The sequence below is a fragment of the Colobus angolensis genome, unplaced genomic scaffold, assembly GCF_000951035.1.
Source record: "Colobus angolensis palliatus isolate OR3802 unplaced genomic scaffold, Cang.pa_1.0 Scaffold322, whole genome shotgun sequence".
NCBI classification, from domain to species: domain Eukaryota; kingdom Metazoa; phylum Chordata; class Mammalia; order Primates; family Cercopithecidae; genus Colobus; species Colobus angolensis.
The window spans coordinates 3,176,627-3,192,840 of NW_012116511.1; the positions used below are offsets into that span (position 1 = coordinate 3,176,627).

Genomic DNA, 16,214 nt, shown 5'->3' on the forward strand with positions numbered 1-16,214 from the left:
TAATAATCTAGTTCTGCTACACTTCTGGGTCTCAGTAATGCAGTGTAATGTACTGAGTAAGAGAAAGGACTCTGGCCTTGTACTATCTGATTTCAAATATTGACTGTGTCCCTTAGGAGTTTTTTAGTATTGAGAAAATTATGTAAACCTTCATTCCAAAAACTAAATAATAGAGTACCTACACCTTCTTATTGTTGTGAGGATTAAAATAACATATATAGGCCAGACGCGGTGGCTCCTGGCACTTTGCAACACCAAAGTGGGAGGATAGCTTGAGGTCAAGAGTTTGATACCAGCGTGGGCAACATAGCAAGACCCTGTTTCTACTGAAAATAAAATAAAATAAATACTAGCCAGGCTTGGTGGAGCTCGCCTGTGGTCCCAGGGACTTGGAAGGCTGAAGCGGGAGCATCGCTTAAGCCCAGAAGTTCCAGTGTGTGGTGAGCTATGATCGTGCCACTGTACTCCAACCTGGGTGACAGAGTGAGACCCTGTCTCTAAAATAATAAAATAAAATATATATGAAGTGCTTAAATACTGCTTAGCATATTATAAATAGTACATGTGTTAACTATCTTATCATTATACTAATAATTTTATACTTAAGAGGGACATAATTTAGGTTAGACAGTTATGAATGAAATATGTATAAAAACAAAACTAAATTTTCATGATTGAGATTGTGAGAACAGGGGAGAAACTAAGGGTTTTTTGTTGGTTTGTTTTTTAATGTTTCTGCCCAGATCTAATATATTTTCTTCTCTGAACAGTTAGCATTTTTTCCACATTTGAAAAGCTAACCCTGTTTCTACAAAAACCAAAAAAAAAGTAGCCAGGCGTGGTGACATGCACCTGTAGCTCCAGCTGCTTGGAAGATGGGAGGATTGCTTTAGTCTAGGAATTTGAGGCTTCAGTGAGCTCTGATTGTACCATTGCCCTCCAGTCTAGGTGACAGAGTGAGACTCTGTCTCAAAAGAAAAAAAAAAAAAAAGAAATGAAATGAAATGAAAACGGAAAACTACTGCATTTATTAAAGTAGCATCAACTTATTGACTGACTACATTTTAAACTAACATGCAAGTATGGTCAGCTTTGGTGTGAAATTTTTCAATATGAAAATAAAAAGTTTTCTGACAGGGCATTTTCAAGACACATTTAAGAGTCAAAATAGCATAATCATATGACTGGGAAGAGGCATGAAAGAACCTTCTGGTGAAGGAATGATTCAGTATTTCACAGGTGCATATGTAGGTAAAAAGCTGTTGAACTGTATGTTTAAAATGTGTGCACTTTACTCTTATAAATTTGTGTGTGGATACGTAGGTAGATAGGTAAGGTATTTCCCAGTATTAAAAAATGAATTAAACATTAAAAATTGCATGACCAGAGTTAGAAACAGCACTGAGTGTATTATAGGGGAGTCTGGAGTTTGAAAGGCTCCCCTTGCTAGCTTCAGTGAAAGTTTCCTTCTATGGGACGAGGTGCATTTTCAGTACATAAGCCACTTTCAGTAAGAAGGACTACCCTACCCAGGAATCCCTGGGCTGAATGGAAAGGACATAGAAAGGACCTTTCTTCATCCTGGATGACTGCTACGGGCAAGTCTTGTGTTCCACCTGTCTCATAGTCAGACCCTCTCCTGCCCTGCCCCTGACCCTCTTTCCAGTGTCAGTTGTGCATACTGAAGAGCTGGAACCTTGCTTTCCTAATATCCTTTGTATTTAGATCAATTTTACTGAAAAGAACTTAGTTCTGGTGTCCCTCCATAAGACATTCCAGTTTGCAGTGTGACCTTTTACCACACAAATTTTCTGTTCAGGTCGTATGCAATAGTCTGTTGCTTTTTTCTCATTTTTTTGAAAACTTAAAATGAATACTTATAAACATTCCAAATGTAGTGTGGGACAAAGTACCTTGAACGAAATGTGTGTTTCTCTTGCTCACTCTGTCTTTCTCTGGAAATTGTTTTTCTAACCCTTTTATTTAGAAAAAGTTGTATTTTGTATGGAGAAACCAGAGTTCATTGTTACATATTCATATCATCTTTATAATAGAAAATAAAACATTTTACTAAAACAAAAAGAAAGTGCTTATTTAGCCAAGTTTGAAGCTCTCTCTCTCTCTCTATATATATATATATACATCACTATATATGCCAGGGACAAGTACAGAGTGAGAGTCCTATTAGATACAATAAATATTTGTTGAGTTGATAATTGAATTTGAACAAAATGTAAGGTAGATGCTTCAGCTTTCATGTTTAATCAAACAAGTTACAGTACTGTCTGCAATTATGAAAAGTATCAGAGCAGTTTATATGTGAGTTAAGACAAATTTATTAACTAACTAGAGTTGTTTTTATTTATTTAACTGTGAATTTATATTGTGATATATATGTCATATTCTAATACAGAATACTTTTGCCAAAGCTAAGACTTTATTTTAGTAACAAAGCAGTTAAAAATATTATCTATAAACTAATGTGAATTAAATGAAATTGAGTCCTAGTCTGTGTCTATATCGGTTTTATTCAAATGAGTTTTCTTCTGCTGAATTCTGTGATAGGAAGACAGTTTAGCTCGAATTGTCTTTTCATTGTAATCACCGCTATTCTTATGACTATATTCTATAGCTTCTTTGCTTTCCTGGTACTCACATTTCAGTGTGATGGATCTATTCGAGTGAGTTAATCAGAATGAATGAGTTGATGTATTAGAGCACAGAGTATCAGGGGAACCCGCCCCAATATTTCAATATAGGTTCTTTCTATTTCCCATAAGTGTTGACCAGCTGAGAAATAAAGAGAAAGAGTACAGACTGGACATGGTGGCTCACGCCTGTAATCCCAGCACTTTGGGAGGCTGAGGCAGGTGGATCATGAGGTCAGAAGATTGAGACCATCCTGGCTAACACGGTGAAACCCCATCTCTACTAAAAAGACAAAAAAATTAGCCGGGTGTGGTGGTGGGTGCCTATAGTCCCAGCTACTTGGGAGGCTGAGGCAGAATGGCGTGAACCCGGGAGGCGAAGCTTGCAGCAACCCGAGATCACACTGCTGCACTCCAGCCTGGATGACAGAGGGAGACTCCATCTCAAAAAACAAAAAAAAGAATACAAAGAGAGGAATTTTACAGCTGGGCCTCCGGGGTGACATCACATATCGATAGGACCATGATGCCCACCTGAGCCTTAATGCCAGCAAGTTTTATTAAGGATTTCAAAAGGGGAGAGGGTGCAAGAACAGGGAGTAGGTCACAAGATCACATGCTTCAAAGGACAAAAAGGAGAACAAAGATCACATGCTTCTAAGGGCAAAATCTCAAACTCCTGATAAGGGTCCAACAAAGATCACAAGGCAAGGGGCAAAACAAAGGTCACAAGGCAAAGGGCAGAAGCAGAATTACTGATAAGGGTCTATGTTCAGCAGTGCACCTATTGTCTTGATAAACATCTTAGACAACAGAAAACAGGGTTCGAGAGCAGAGAACTGGTCTGACCTCGAATTTACCAGGGCAGGGTTTTACCCCATCCTAGTAAGCCTGAGGGTACTGCAGGAGATCAGGGCATATTTCAGTCCTTATCTCAACTGCATAAAACAAACACTCCCAGAGAGGCCGTTTATAGACCTCCCCCTAGGAATGCATTCCTTTCCCAGGACAATAATCCTTGCTAGGAAAAGAATTTAGTGATGTCTTCCCTACTTGCATGTCCGTTTATAGGCTGTCTCCAAGAAGAAAAATATGGCTCTATTTTTCCTGACCCCACAGGCAGTCAGACCTTATGGTTGTTTTCCCTTGTTCCCTAAAATCTCTGTTTTACTGTTCTTGTTCAAGGTGCACTGATTTCATATTGTTCAAACACATGTTTTACAATCAATTTGTATAGTTAACACAATTATCATAGTGGCCTTGAGGTGACGTACATCCTCAGCTTATGAAGATAACAGGATTAAGAGATTAAGGTAAGACAGGCATAAGAAATTATGAAAGTGTTATTTGAGAACTGGTAAATGTCCATGAAGTCTTCACAGTTTATGTTCCTTGGCCGCAGCTCCAGCCGGTCTCTCCATTCGGGGTCCCTGACTTTCCGCAACAACAGAGTCCAAAGGGAATCTAGCTATTATTACCTCTTATTACTTAAATTTGGGATGCAGGACATTATGATGAGAGATTAAAATTCTATCAAGTGTCATAAGGATGGACATAACTAAGTAGCATAAGAATGTACCATATTTTGCTAATGAGGAACCCTGACTTCATTGGTGGATGTCTTTAAATTTTACAGTCAAAGTAGAAATAATAGTTCTGAATATTTGTATAGTTCTCAAGCATAAGATCAGAACTAGAAATTAAAAAGGAGTAACACATACAATTTTCAACATTCATCTTTTCCCAACATTTTGAATTCTTAAAGTTGGTGACAGTTAGCCCATTACTACTGTATATCTGGAATACACTGTGTCTGACTGGTTTCATCTTAATTCACTTCAAATTGGACCCCGGAACCTCTCTTTCTGCTCTCGTTGCTAGTATAAGTAGACTCTTCTCCACCATGTTCCTAGAGAAATAGCCAAGTCACCGAAACAGAAAAGATATGAGTTGAGGACCTTCAGAGGTTCATGATCACTATTTTCATCCCAACCCCAAGTTAGATGTAAGTTAAATATTTCTTTCCTTTAAAAGTAGCAAACTATTATTGTTTGCATATGGAATATTACTAGTCTAATTATTTTTGGCAGAATGAAGTAACTGGGATGCTAGGATAAAGAGAGAAATGGAAAAAAATAGAACTGACCTGTAGGTGATTCAAGCATTTTGCTATTGTGGAAATTAAACTGTTTTATGAGATTTCTGACCTATTACCCTCTCTTTCCTGAGAAGCCTGTTGCAGGTATCTCACATTTATGGCCACGTCTACAGGAGAGAAGTGATGACATTCATTCATAAACTGATCAAACTGTCACTGTTAACTGTGGAAAGGATAGAGTTTCTAACCTAATTTATAATGCTGTAATCACATACTTAGAAGAGACTGGAAAAACAAATTGGTACAACCTAAAGGAACTAATTTATAATCCATTTCAGAAGAAAAATTCACTAAGGTGGGTGGTTATATCATCAATATTCAAAAATCAGTAGAGAAGCAGCAACAAAACAGTATTTTAAGATGATGCCATTTATAATGTATCTTTAAAACTTAGAGTAGGAATATGTCTGGTGAAAGATAGATTACACCTCTGCACTGAACACTACAAAACCTTATTGAGAGAAATTAAACAATACCTAAATTAATGGGAAGACACACCATGTTCATGGATTAGAAGATTCAATATTGGTAAAATGTCAGTTCTCCTACATTAATGTGTAGATTTAAAGCATTCAAAATCCCAATTTTGTTAAAAAAATTGACAATCTGATTCTAAAGACAAAATGAAAATGTAAAGGAATAAGAATATGCAAGGCTACTCTTAAATCAAAATACAGTTCCTGGATGTTATCAAGGCCTATGGTAAAGTTATAGTAATTAAGACAGTGTAGTAATAGCACAAGAATAAAAATTCTGACCAGTGAAAGAGAAACTCCAGTAATAGATGCACACACACACATTCACCATTTTTTATGACAAAGGTAAAACTGTAGGGAAGAGGGGAAAGGATACTCTTTTCAATAAATGGTACTTTTTCCATATCTATATGGAAGACATTATATCTTGACCCCTAACTCACACTATATAAAAAATATACAGCTGCATGTAAGAGTTATAACAATATAGCTTTTAGAAGAATATAGGAGAACATCTTTTACGATGTTACAATAGGCAAAGATTGATGCCTGCATCCTCCACCAAAAAAAAATAAAAATTTCAACAATTTAAAAAAAAAAATAATAGGCAAAGATTTCTTAGATAGAAGACAGAAATATGCTGAACAAAAGGAATAAATGATGAATTCTACTTAAAACCTCTTTCCTGTCGAAAGATACCATTATGAGAGTAAAACGGAATTTACAGAGGAGAAAATATACTTATATCTATATAATAAATATATCTGAAATAGGGCATATCAAAAACGTATTGAAAAAGTATTAAAACTAGTGAGAGACAAGAGACAATCCACTAGAAAATGGAGAAAACAATTGAGCAGACACTTAAGAGAAAAGGAAATACAAAATGATCAATTAACCTATGAGATGGTGCTCAACAAGAAAATACAAATTGGGGGCCGGGCGCGGTGGCTCAAGCCTGTAATCCCAGCACTTTGGGAGGCCGAGACGGGCGAATCACGAGGTCAGGAGATCGAGACCATCCTGGCTAACATGGTGAAACCCCGTCTCTACTAAAAACTACAAAAAACTAGCCGGGCGAGGTGGCGGGCGCCTGTAATCCCAGCTACCCGGGAGGCTGAGGCAGGAGAATGGCGTGAACCCGGGAGGCGGAGCTTGCAGTGAGCTGAGATCCGGCCACAGCACTCCAGCCTGGGTGACAGAGCGAGACTCCATCTCAAAAAAAAAGAAAATACAAATTGGAACCACAATGTGATTCCACTATACCTGTACTAAAATTAGTAAAATGAAAAAGTGTAGAAAATACCAAGCCTTAAGAAGGATGTAAAATAACTGGAAATCTCATACCATCCTGCTGGTGGGGGTATAAATTTGTACAACCACTTTGGAAAACTGTCTAGCAAAACAGACTGAAAGTAAACTAACCTATGTCCTAACAATTCCATTCCTGGGATACTCACCAAAGAAATATGTATGTCAATACACCCAAAAACGTGTAGTACAAAATTTATAGCAGCACTATTTATAAAAGCAACAAACTAGAAACAGTCCAGCAACAACCAGTAGTAGACTGGATAAATAAGTTGGGTATATTCACATAATGCCATGCTCTAAAGCAAAGAATACAAACTATGACTACACAAAATAATATACATAAGTATAACAAACATTATTTGAGTGAAAGCCAGACAACAAAGAATATACACTGTATTGTTTAATTTGTAAAAAAGAGATAAAATAACTAATAAAAGTTAAAAGGTATATGCAGTAACTATATAGATGTATTATGATTTAAATATTATATTATCTAGAAAGGTATCTGTCTCAGGGGTTCCCGAGACTGCCCTCAGATTTGGTGATTCACAAGGAGGACTGTGATCATCCTGTGAGTTGTCCTGTTCTCATGGCTATGACTTATTACAGGGAAAGGATACACAGCAGAATAAGGACAGGGAGAAGTCACATGGACAAAGTTCAGAGGAAGCCTCTTCCTATGGTATCACACAGGACATGCTTTATTTCTCCAGGACGGAATTGGGACAGCACATGTGAAATGTTGTCTATCAAGGAAGCTTATTAGAGACTCAGTTCCTAAGGTTTTTAGTGGTGACTAGTCACATGAACCCCTTCCTGCTAGCATCTGCCAAGATTCCCTACTTCCAGAAGGAAACTAGACTTTTAGCATAAAGCACAATTTAGGCACAATGAACCACTCTTCTCAGGGAATGATGGGAACCCTCCCAAATCCGAGTTTCCGGACTTCAGGCCAAGGTCAACTTTGCAAGCAGCCCTTTCCAAGAATTTCAGTCTTAGTCCTGCTACGTTAACTCTTTTCTGTACAATATCTATATCAAGTGTCTCAAGGGCTAGTTAAAAGAATATTTGAAGAAATTAGAGAAAATCCCAAAAATTATACATACAATTAAGGAAGCAGAAAATTTGGATGTATGAAAAATAATTAGAAAATTAATTATTGACACTAAGAGAGAAATCTGAGTGATGATTTAAGGACCTCCTTTAGATAAAGAGTTATAACATAAGATAAAGTCACCCATAGCCTGTATCTCCCCCAAATCCTTCTCTAAGTAGAGAATATGGGCCTACTTTATTTGAACACTTCTGAATAGGATTTCTTGAAAACAATCTTTAGAACTTTCTAAGAAATGACAGCTCATTTAGTCATTTGCTATTCAGATTGTATACCAGCTTATATAATACCTTGATTCATTCATTATTTGCTGAACAATCCTAAAAATTATGTTTATCCATTCATAATTTTACTATCTTTCTACACCTAATATGTATGCAGTTCAGGTTTTCAAACTCTTACTTGAGTAAATAAGAACAGGTATTTAAAAGCATATTTCTGGCCAGGTGCCGTGGCTCACACCTGTAATCCCAGGACTTGGGGAGGTCGAGGCGGGCGGATCACAAGGTCAGGAGTTCGAGACCAGCCTGGCCAACATAGTGAAACCCCATCTCTACTAATAATATAAAAAATTAGCTGGGTGTGGTGGTGGGCACCTGTAATCCCAGCTACTTATGAGGCTGAGACAGGAGAATCACTTGAACGCGGGAGGCAGAAGTTGCATTGAGCCAAGATTGTGCCACTGCACTCCAGCCCGGGCAATAGTGTGAGACTCCATCTCAAAAAAAAAAAAGGTATTTCAAGTATGTTCAGGTATGGATAAAGAAAACAACAGAAAGATAAGGAAGAAAAATACATGATGACATAAAGTCTGTGAATTGTGGTGGTAAGTAGATACAGCATTGAACAGAATTTTAAGGAAGTATACAAATCTGACGTTAGGCCCCTTAAAAACCTGACCTTAGGCCCTTCTCATTGACTACTCCTTAACCATTAGATATGTGCTGAAAAAAAAGCTGGGAAACCAGAGAAATTAAAGAGGAAAGAGGGAGGGAAAAACAAAGTGGGAACATCACAGAGGCATCCACTGGTCATTACAAAACTGGAGTATTATGCTCACTATTAGTGACGATCTAAATGAAGAAAACGAGAAGAAAGGAAAAGACCACATTGGTGGAGCTTAGACAAGTCTAATTCCAAGATTTAAAAAAAAAAAAAAAAGGAAGACAGGGGGCTTATGTCCTGAATAATGGACACTTCTGGTAAAGGAGCCAGAAAAACTTTAAAGACACTTTAAGCATGCCCAGATATGGTGGCTCATGCCTGTAATCCCAGTGCTTTGGGAAGCTGAGGCAAGAGATCCCTTCAGGCCAGGAGTTTGAGATCAATCTGTGCAACACAGTGAGACCCAATCTCTACAAAATAACGTTTAAAATTAGCTGGGCATGGTGGCACACACCTATAGTCACAACTACTTGGGAGGCTGAAGCAGGATGATCACTTGAGCCCGGGAGTTTGAGGCAGCAGTGAGCCATGATCACACCACTGTACTCCAGCTTGGGCAACAGAGCAAGACCCTGTCTCTAAAAACAAAACCAAACAAAGCAAAAAACAAAAAGCAATGCAGGAAATGTTTAGGCAACACTCATGGTAAATACAAAGACATTACGAAAATGAAGAGGAGATAGGAAAAAAAACCATGTATAAATGGAAAAGGACACTACTAAGGAATTTAGTAACCCCAAATTCATGAACGGTTATAATCCAATAGAAAAAATATATCCAACTCTATACCCATTACTTAGGTCTTAAGCCATATTTAAATTATAAATATGAAACCAAGTATCACAGGGCCAGTTCATTTATATATATTAGTTGTAGATCATTTTCAGGTTAAAGTACCCCTTTTTAATTGTTGCTATTATTTTAGTATGTTTTTCTTATCCTTTGAGTCCTATAGAAAGTGCTTTCAGGGCTGTTTACTGGAAAAAGTGAATTCAAATTGTTCTTTGTCAAAATAAACTTTGTACCTTTTCAGTTCTCTAACGATAATGATCAAATTTGACTTTTAATGAAATAGTTTATTAATATTGAAAGTGCCAAAGAACTTTTAAATATGTGGAAAGAGAAAGATGGATGTGATGGATGTGATAGGATTTTTTTTTTTTTTTACTCTCTTATGTTTAAAGTTATTATTTATTAAATCAAACAACTCAGGGATTTAATTTGGATAGAGATAAAAGTCATGCAGTCTTACCACCACAGCCTTTTAGAAACATAGAATCCTAGGATCAGAGAAGTTAAGTGTCTATTTAAAGTATCATTTCATATCCCCATGACCTGTGGCAAAGCAGGATTATAAGCTAGTCCTCCTGACCCCCTAGTCCATGGTTCATTCTTCTCTGTGCTAAGGGTTCTCCATGGTCAAAGCTCTCTGATGGTAGGGATATGAAATTAAACATGAATGAACCTGTCCTCAAGGAGTTTTTATTCTTTTAAGTAATATGCGAAACAAGTAAAGTATGATACAAATGTGCTATGTTCAAAATGAAAAAGACAAAGTGCCTGGAAAAGTGTAGTGAGCAATGCTTGTGTCCCACTGCAAATAGCATTAGCCTTGGATTCAGACTAGAATCTAGATTCAAATCCCCCCTCTGCTATTTATTGGCTGTTAGGATTTGAACAAGTCATCTGAACTCTGTGCTAATGTTTTGTTATTGTATATAAAATAAAATTAGAGTTGAAAATTATTAATTTTCAGAACTAACAAAAGAGCAGGAATAATAGACATGAAATTTCTAGTAAAGTACATGTGAGACATTTTTTAATACAACTCATTGCTATTTTGCTATTGTTACTATTATTCATAATTGCTTTTGGTGGAGAAGCTAAGAGAAGAATTTTATGGAGGGAGTAACATTAAATCTTACTTTCCAAGATGGACGTTATTTTGACAGTTGGAAATGAAAGGGAAGATAATCCAATTAGCAGTAATTAGGTAGAACAAAAGCTATAGGACTAGAAAACATGCTTTACATCTAAAGAATAAAAGTTTTCTGTCTCATTCATATCAATGCAGGGAAATAAAAGTTGGAAAGTTTATGTTCATATTAGACAGCACCTTGAATTCAAATTACATTGCAAAGGCAACAGTAAATCACTGAAAGCTTTTGAAGTGAAAGCAGTTAATCCCAGGTATATGTAACATTTGGGGTTAAAAAAATCTCAATGGCATATATGTTAGATTGATGCAGTGAAATAGTAGAGGTAAAGAAACGAGCTGAAAGCCTGGTATAGCTCTTTTTTCTCAGCCTTTTCTCTTTTCTTCTCTTTTTTCCTTGACAATTCATCTCATAACCATTGTGGTGGGGCAGAGCATGGTACGATCCACACCAGTGGGAAAGGGGAGAAGCAGCAGCGGCCCCACAGACCTTGTGAGAGCCTGAGCCGGATGGAGGAGGCGGTCTCACCAAGTATCAGCCTCGTGTGGCATCTCAGAAATCAATCAGATTCAGAAGCTTGTCTTCATGGGGACGGTGGGTGGCACGACCCCGTGTGGGAAGTAAGAGCTTGAGCAGGGAGGAGAGTGTCCACATGTGGAGGTGAACTGCTGGGGTTTTGGAGCCCAACTAGGGCGAATGAAATATCAACACACTAGGCAATCCACCTTGGGAAATGAGAGCCCAAGTGTAGTGAAAAGGGGACCTGTTGGAGACACATGGCATGGTGTGAGGTGTCAGAGTGCAAACAAGATGAAAAGCTTGGGGGTGGGGAGTCAGACTCTGCAGGAGGTTAAGAGGGTGACCACGCAAGAGGGTGGCCCATGCAGCATATCAGAGCCTTATCGGTCTAGGTGTGTGAACTTCCAGGCAGAGGTTGGTCATGTGCAGGGTGCCTGAGTCTGCATGGAGTGAGGAGCACAGCCACACAGGGAAGGAGGTGAAAGCAGAGATGGCAGAGATTATGTGTGTGGCAGGGTGGGCATGCGAGAGAGAATGTTAAAGAAAAAACACAGATGAAACTGTGTGTATAGGTGTCTGTGTGTGTTTGTGTGTGTTCCATACACATAGTCCACTGAGAGAGCCTGGGAGCAACAACATATTGGTGGTAAATATGCCTAACATCCAGATTTTGGTGTCTGAATACCATTATCCAACAAAAGTAACTGGGGCTCTTTGGATAAACGGCTCATTCCAGGACTGGAACAAGGAAAGTACAACATGAAATTAGATTTTGTTTTTTTTTCCAGAAAGCGCTAAAAACAAAAATGAGGGCATATCAAGAGGACACAATTGCCAACCTCAAGGTGCCCCCTCATTGGCTGAAACAGAGGCCTATTACTTGAGAATCAAAATGAAGATGGTGATTGATTATAACACTGAATAAAACAGGAAAGCACAAGTTCTTACTGATAAAAATAAATATATAGAGAAAGATGGATGAGAAACCAGGTATTTACATAGTTTCAAAGTAGCTCCCAAAAACTTAATATTTACAAAAGGGAACAGATTAACCTCACATTGGAAGAGCCTAGCAGATGCTTTGACCAAATGATGAAGGTGAACAGTATCCATGTTGGGAAAGTAATTGTGGTTTCCCACTAGGATGCAAGAAAAGTACAGCATCACTTTTGTGATATTCAGGGCAAAGATGCATATCCTTAATCTAAGCATTAAAAAAAACAGACAAATCCAAATTGAGGACATTCTACAACATAACTGAGCTATAATTTTCAAAAACGTAAAGCCTTGAAAGTGAAGGGAAGGCTGAACTGTGAAGGCTGAATGGGACTAAAGAGATATAGCAACTAAATATAACACGTGATTCTGATTAGCTCATTTAGATACAAAGGACATCATTAAGACAATTGCAAAATTTGAATAGGATCTGAAGTTTAGACAGTAATTTTTCTTAAGTTTGAACATCATTTTGTGCTCTGTAGGAAAATGTTTTTGTTTATGAGAAATACTAAAGTATTCTGGATAATGGAGGCATCAGGGCAGTAACTTACTCTTCATGTTTAGTAAAGTGAAAATAAAAAGAGTAGTGTATTTGCAAATTTTCTGTAAGTTTGTGTGTTTTTCCAACAAAAAGTTGGAATTTTAAAGCTGTTGTCCTAAAATATGAAGAGGAGATGAGTGATTTCGTTAAAAAATAAGAAATAAGGCTATGGAGGATGTGATGGTGGAGTACAAGTTAACATGTCTCGGTGAGTATCTCCTAGGAACAAGGAAGCTGAAGACTTAAATATGATGCTTCCTTGTTCCTTAAACAAAAGAAGACTTACATATGAACTTCTGTCCTGAACCAACCACACTAGGAAGATGTGATGTCAGTCACAGAGACAGAAAAGACTAGAAACAAGGACTGAGATTTAAAAGAAAATATCATTTATTCCATTTTGGAAAAGCCAAGTGTAGAGTACCAAAAAACAGCTAAGATAAATGCAATTGGAAAAACAGAAATAAAAGTTTGGACAATGTCTGGAACTAGAGAACTCAGACTAGGAGCTTTGGGAGTGATAAAAACTTATAAACAAGATAATATAGAAAGACGAGGAGAGCTCCTTGGAGGGCACCTATGTTGAGACAGTAGGAGGAAGAAAATGAGGTAGGAGAGAAGCTAGAATAGAAGTGACCAGATTGAAAGGTGCATAAACAGTGGAGTGCCTTGTCACAACACTGAGGAAAGGAAGACATACCAAGAAGAGGCTTATAAACGATAGTTAATAGTTTTAAGCAGCATAGAAAGCTCAAATAAAATAGGATGAGAAGAGGCAACTGGGTTTGCAAATTGTGATGTCTATGGTTGAGTTTAGAAAAGGGAGCATTCAATTAGAGTGACTGGGCGAAAAAATAGCAGATAGAAGCAAGACTTTAGCGTGAATAGGAGCTGAGAAAATAAAGTGGTTGGGGAGACTTTCCTTTCCAGAAATGCATTACTGATAGAAAGGAGATTCTTTAATTTAGAAAAGAATTATTAAGCATGGTAGAGATTTGAACGTATTTTATTTATCAGAGGAAACCTACCAATGGAGCAAAAATTATTGAATATATATAAGAAAGAATAACTTTCTAGACGAAGCAAGCAGTGATAGAATTGGACGAATGCAGAAACATATCTTTTAAAACAATTGGGAATTACTGAATCTGTGAGGGCAAATGGACAAGTGATACCAACAGAAAAAATTGAGAAGTGTATTGGATGATCCATTTAAACAATTTAAATGAGGTCCTGTGCAGAGAATACAAGTATCAGATGTGGAACAAGAGACCAGGAAATGTTTAAAAGTTTGAAAATTCTTGAAGGACAATGTGAAAGAATTTAAATCTAAGAACAATTAGCGTACATCCTGAAATAACATCATTTTGAAAATTTTTGAGCATGTGAGAATCATTCTAAAAAATTCCCAGTATAGGCTGTATGCTGCGACTCATGCCTGTAATCCCAACACTTTGGGAGGTGGAGGCAGGAGAATTGCTTGAGCCCAGGAGTTCAAGACCAGCCTGGGCAATATAGCAAGACCCATTTCTATAAAAAAATTAAATTAAAAATTAAAAATGCTTTGTGGAATAGTTCGTTTCCTACCTTCTTGAAAATTGTATCTCTGGTGGCAGCCAGTACATAAAGAGAATAAAGACATTGGCTTGACTATTAAAGAAACATGTTAATTAAATAATCAGTATCATAATGTTTAAAATAAATAGTCACGTGGTTACATTTTGATGCAAGAGAAGAGATATTCTGGGAGTTATGTTCATTGCAGTTGAGACAAGTGGTTCTGCCTGTTGATTCTTTTAGGCAAGAAGTCACTGAGAAGATATGCTTCAAGAATGGAGTAGAAGAGTTTATCTAAATTGTACTAAAAATCAAGAAAGGCTTTCCATTTATAACATAGTCTGTTCAAAACCAGGATTGTTTTAACATGTGAAAGGGAATTTGGTTAGCTGTATATCTGAAAGCAAAAAGGAGGATAAGTCTCAGGAAAGGTGTTTGTGATACATTAAGAACATGGAGCAACACTAGAGAGTCACTTGTACAATGAGACAAGATCATTGTGCAACTTGCATGCTCATTGTCTTTAGGTTCAGTTCTCTCTACTGAAAAAAATACTGTTTGAGATTGTTTGATGTTGATTTGCTCTATCTTTTTTTTTTCTTGAGATGGAATTTCACTCTTGTTGCCCAGGCTGGAGTGCAATGGCATGATCTCGGCTCAGCGCAACCTCCGCCTCCCGGGTTCAAGCCATTCTCCTGCCTCAGCCTCTGAAGTAGCTGGGATTATAGGCATGCGCCACGATGCCCGGCTAATTTTGTATTTTTAGTAGAGATGGGGTTTCTCCATGTTGGTCAGACTGGTCTTGAACTCCCGACCTCGGGTGATCCACCCACTTTGGCCTCCCAAAGTGCTGGGATTACAGGCGTGAGCGACGGCACCCAGCCTATCTTTGTATATGTAATTTACATGGTGTCCTAATTCATTACACACTCATACACACAATTATCTGTAAATTGGCAGCTAAGAATTTTGTGCATGATGCCATCAAGAATTTATACTACAATTATTTTTTTCTTAAGCAAACGATCTTAACAAGTAACATTTTTGTGGCTGGTTTTAAATGTGCTGAATCATGCAAATATATAAATTATATTAAAATTTACTTAAAGGATCTTCAAAAGTATTTCACTAGAAATATGCTTTATCCATATTAAACTAAAAAAAGAGGCATTTCAATTGAATTTTTATTTTATATTGTTTGATAATATTTAGCATATTATGTCATTTAAAATTTTCTCAATATATAAATAGTTATTTGTGGACCCATGTACTTATTTACATAAAATTATTCTTAAAGTAAAGCAAGCGGGCATTGATAAGAAATCAAGCTGCTAAATAATCCTTAGACTAAAACTAAGAAACAAAACCAACGGTATGGGAAATTGCAAGAATTGTAATCTGTTTATGTAAGCAGTTTACATTTCGAAACTACTTTGGTTGTACCTAATTTCTCCATCCTGTGAATTTCTGGATTTTTTAGAACAAATCTTGTTACTTAGCATTTACTTTTGGCAGAAGTTTGTATGTTAGTCAAATCTATTTCTTAAAAAACCTGACATTTCCATAGATAAAAGCTATGAAATCTGATAGAATGGCAAAACTTCTAATATAGGTAAATTTATTTGAACATAGTGTTTATGGTGAAAGATGCTTTTTAAAAATTTAATAATGTTGCTTGTCTATTCATGAGCCATTTTTTGATTTCTAATTTCATTTGGATATCAATATTTCTATAGCAGATATTTATTTTATGTCCATAGTATACCAGACAATGTTGTAGGCCCTGGGGATAGAAAAGTGAGTAAGTAGAGTAAAGCCTTTGCTCTTATGGAATTGAAATTCTAGTTGAAGGAAGTAGATCAAACACAAACAAGTAAGTACAGTCATTCCTTAGTATCCAAAGAGAACTGGTTCCGGGACCCTGAGGATACCAAAATCAGGGATGCTCAAGTCCCTGATATGAAAAGGCTTAGTGTTTGCCTGAAGGGAATGAAGGCATCACCCAT

At 37.1% G+C, this 16,214-nt stretch overlaps 1 protein-coding gene across 1 annotated transcript in view; it reads left to right on the plus strand.

The window, feature by feature from the left end:
- The window catches only part of PTPRK (protein tyrosine phosphatase, receptor type, K), a 587,115-nt gene that overhangs the window by 481,127 nt on the left and 89,774 nt on the right, over positions 1-16,214 (plus strand). The window lies entirely within an intron of this gene.